The sequence below is a fragment of the Magnolia sinica genome, chromosome 5 (assembly GCF_029962835.1).
Source record: "Magnolia sinica isolate HGM2019 chromosome 5, MsV1, whole genome shotgun sequence".
Lineage (NCBI taxonomy): Eukaryota > Viridiplantae > Streptophyta > Magnoliopsida > Magnoliales > Magnoliaceae > Magnolia > Magnolia sinica.
The window spans coordinates 69,880,844-69,884,872 of NC_080577.1; positions in this window are offsets into that span (position 1 = coordinate 69,880,844).

Here is a 4,029-nt window from a genome sequence, read left to right on the forward strand (position 1 = left end):
GGTTAACTTACCCAAAGATGAACTCAAAATCGTCAGAATAACGATTCAAAGTGAAGGTTCAAGGATGTAGAAGAACAGGAAAGAATCCAAGATGATTCACCAACTTCTCTCTCACTTTCTCTCTCTTTTCCACTCTCTTTCTTAGCTAGGGTTAGAGAAAATTCGTATGGAAAAGAGAGCTAGGGTTTAAGGACTATAAATAGGCCCATTATTGATGAAAATAACCCCAGGGCCAAGGTATACTTAGAGTATAACCAAAACCTGATTCTCGCGATCCAACGAAGCACTTCTGGTGGGCCAAATATCACGAAAGGTCAGACTTAAGCTCACTGACCATGGATCTAGGTCAAGCTGAGTTTTCGTACCGACCGGCTCTTCAGATCAGCCGTGGCAGACCACACTCAATTCAACGGTCACAGAATCTCGATCAGATCCACAAGCACAAGGATATGCCTGGGCCACCTTCCCTGATCAAAGGGTGAAATTGGGTCAGAATCCAACGGTCAGATAGCTTAAAATCATCGCGCAAGCGACACGACTCAGATTTCATAAAAGCTTATTAAATTTTCAACCGTTCTCACACTCTTCACTCCGAACTCAATCAAATCGACCCAGAACATCACATAGACTTGATTTTCGAGGTGATGGTCAAGCCCAACACGGTGACCGCAACAGCCTAAGATTATCGCTATCGGACTTTCGACCCATGGTCCAGGTCCGATCCAGATCTTCCAAAAATTTCCCAGAACAACTGGATTTAGCGATAGATCCCAGATTTCAGAGTAACATAGCGCTAACTAATCTACAAGTTTTGAGCCATACAGATACAATTTAAAATGATTGATGCAGATTTCACAAGCAATCGAGTATAGCACTAATTACCCCAAAAGCAACTACTTAAGGAAAGATTAGCACAAAATTTCCAAGGTCGTTACACCGAGAGATGGAGCCCCGGGCCCGGATGGTTTTTCGGCGGCGTTTTTCATGAACTGTTGGGATACGGTGGGGGTAGATATTCATAAAGGCACATTAAACTTATTTGAAGGAGGGGAGATGCCGAGAGCCTTCTCCGCCTCTTTGATCTGCCTAATTCCCAAATGCCCTTCTGTCTCCAATTTCTCAGAATTTAGGCCCATCAGCCTTTGTAATGTTATCTGCAAGATCTTCTCAAAAGTTATTGCTGTTAGGTTGGCTAAGATTCTGCCTAAGCTAATTTTCAAAGAACAAGGAGCCTTCGTTCCAGGCAGGGACATCTTTAGGAATATCGCGCTGGCTCAAGAGGTGGTGAGAGACATTAACAGGAAGGTACATGGGGGGAATTTTATCATCAAGCTGGACGTTGAGAAAGCGTATGATAGAGTCAATTGGAATTTCCTAAAATAAGTCCTCTCAAAATTCGGTTTCAGTGTAAGATGGATCGAGCTGGTTGAAAAGTGTTGGGCCAATAACTGGTTCTCCATTTTGGTGAATGGGGAAGTGTCAGGCTTCTTCAAATCTTCGAGAGGGTTACGTCAGGGTGACCCTCTATCGCCATCCCTATTCATCCTTGCCTCAGGAGCCTTCTCCTTAAATCTCAAAAGAATAGTCGAGTCCAATCAAATTCAGCCTTACAAGCTTTAGTGTGGCTGCCCCACTGTCTCCCACCTTCTATTTGCAGATGACACCCTTCTATTTCTCAATGGGAGGTGAAGATCACTCTTGGTAGCCATTCGTTTCCTTGATAAATACCAAGAGGCTTCAGGCCAAAAAATTAACTGCAGGAAGAGTTGTTTCTTCAGGCCTAAGGGGCTCTCAGTTGTGAGGGCTGGCAACATTGAGCACACGTTAGGATTTTCGATGGCAGTGGCTGGAGTAAAGTACCTGGGAGTGCCCCTTCAGCGAGGTAGAACCAAAGCTGCTGATTTCCAATTCCTTGTTGACATGATTAAGCAAAGAATTAGCGGATGGAAGTCAAAGATGCTATCTCAAGCTAGCAGACTGACCCTCATTAAGCATGTTCTGGGTTCTATCCCCATTCATACCATGTCAGTGATGCACGTGCCAAGGAAGGTCATCGGTAAATTGGAAAGTCTCTTGCTAGTTTTTTCTGGGGTTAGTCAGATGGCAGAAGCAAACTACATTAAATTACTTGGGACAGGATTGTTAGGCCTACCAAGGAAAGGGGATTAAAGATAAGACGGTTAAAAGAAGTGACGAGTGTTCTTAGGATGAAGATGGCTTGGGAAGTGTTGTTTGGCTGAAATGTCAGTCCCTGGGCTTCCCTTATGAGGGTCAAGTATCTTAGGGACCTCACAGAGGACTCTCCGGCCAGAGCTTCATCGCCAGCTTCCCCGTTGTGGGTTCAAATCAGACAACATTTCCAGTTTATTCTTTCCAGCGCCCAATGGAAGGTGGGACGTGGAGACATTAACCTGTGGGAGGATAATTGGTCTGGGTTAGGCCCCATTCTGAGGCTCCTTCCCTCCCATATTCCACATGAGCTGAGGAGTCTTAAGCTTCGAGATTTCCTGGGAGCAGCCGGCCCCCTCCCGCCATCATCAGCTTTGAATTACCTCCCGGACCAGGTCATTTCCCATATTTTTAATGGTGGTTTTGTAGTCTCTAAAGATGGTGATGATGAACGTTTCTAGCCATTTGAATTGTCAGGCAGATTCACTTTGAAATTGGCCTGGAAGGTGAGACGAGTTCCCTCCCCTGCCATTAGTTGGAATAGCTGGCCCTGGTACAAAGGAATTCCCCCAAAGTTTTCGATTTTCTGCTGGAGGCTACTCCATGGGGCTATTGCGGTCGAAGTTCGGGTGCAGTCCAGAGGGATTTCCCTGGCGTCAACCTGCTAATGCTACTTAGCTGACGCCCAACGTGCCTTGCCAAATGTGGAGTCTCTGGAACACCTCTTCTTCTTTGGTCAGCATGCGGCTGTCATTTGGGCCCATTTTGGCCGTTCTTGTGGCATTCCATTCATGTAAAATCTGACTGTGGAAGGGAGGCTCATGCAGTGGCGTCTTGCTGAGGCTACTGATGGTGCGCCAGCTAACATCAAGTACCTGCTCCCTCTCCTCATTTGTTGGGAAATTTGGCACGCGAGAAATGAAGCAAAATATGAGGGCTGTAAGATGAGGTTAGCCTCTTCCATTGCCCATATAAAATGGTGGGTTGTCCAAATTCTTCAAATGGATGAGGCCGACCCCTCGAAGGCTAGGCAGTGCAGTCAAATTTTGGGAGTTCCCCCTCCCAGGGAAAGACCGTTGAATAGCTGCATAATCAAATGGAACAAACCGCTAGTAGGGTGGGTTAAACTGAACGTGGATGGCTCAGCTAGAGGTTACCCTGGCTTGTCCGGAGGTGGGGGTGTGTGTAGAGGACAAAGTGGCAATCTGATTTTCGCTCTCTTTTGGATATGGTGTGTGCTCTAATAATATCGTGGAGGTGAGGGCCATGCATGACGACATTAATTTCTATCTTTCGAGGGGTTTTAAAAACATAGTTGTCAAATCCGACTTCGAGTTTGCCCTCAACCTCATCCTCCGGAAAGCTCGTATCCCATGGAAGATGCGATATTAGGTATTGAGGACGTTTTGCCTGCTCAAGGGTTGTTCGGTGTCCTTTTCCCATATCTTCAGGGAGGGGAATGGTCCGGCGGATGCCATGGCCTGCATGGGCAGTGAGACCCAGGTGGCCTCTTTCCATGTGCATTCGAGTTCCCTCTCTAGGCATATGAGGGGTCTACTTTTTCTTGACAGGACAGGCTTGGGGGCCCTACGTTCCTTTCGTGCTTGAAGTGTGGCCGCCTTGTTTCCCCGCTTGCTTTCTGGGTTTTTCTTTTGTTGGGTCAGCCTCGAGAGGATTCGGGGAGTTTTTTTGCTGGTTGTCGGTTTTTTTGTGGTTTTCCCTGTTGATATTGTAGAGCTCACGATAGGAGAGGCCCGGTTTTTTTGTGGTTGCCCTCCCGAATTAGTTTAGCTATATTTCTGTGTTTTACAAGCTATAGAAAAAAAAAAGAAGGTATCATCTAAACAGCAAACAATGCTA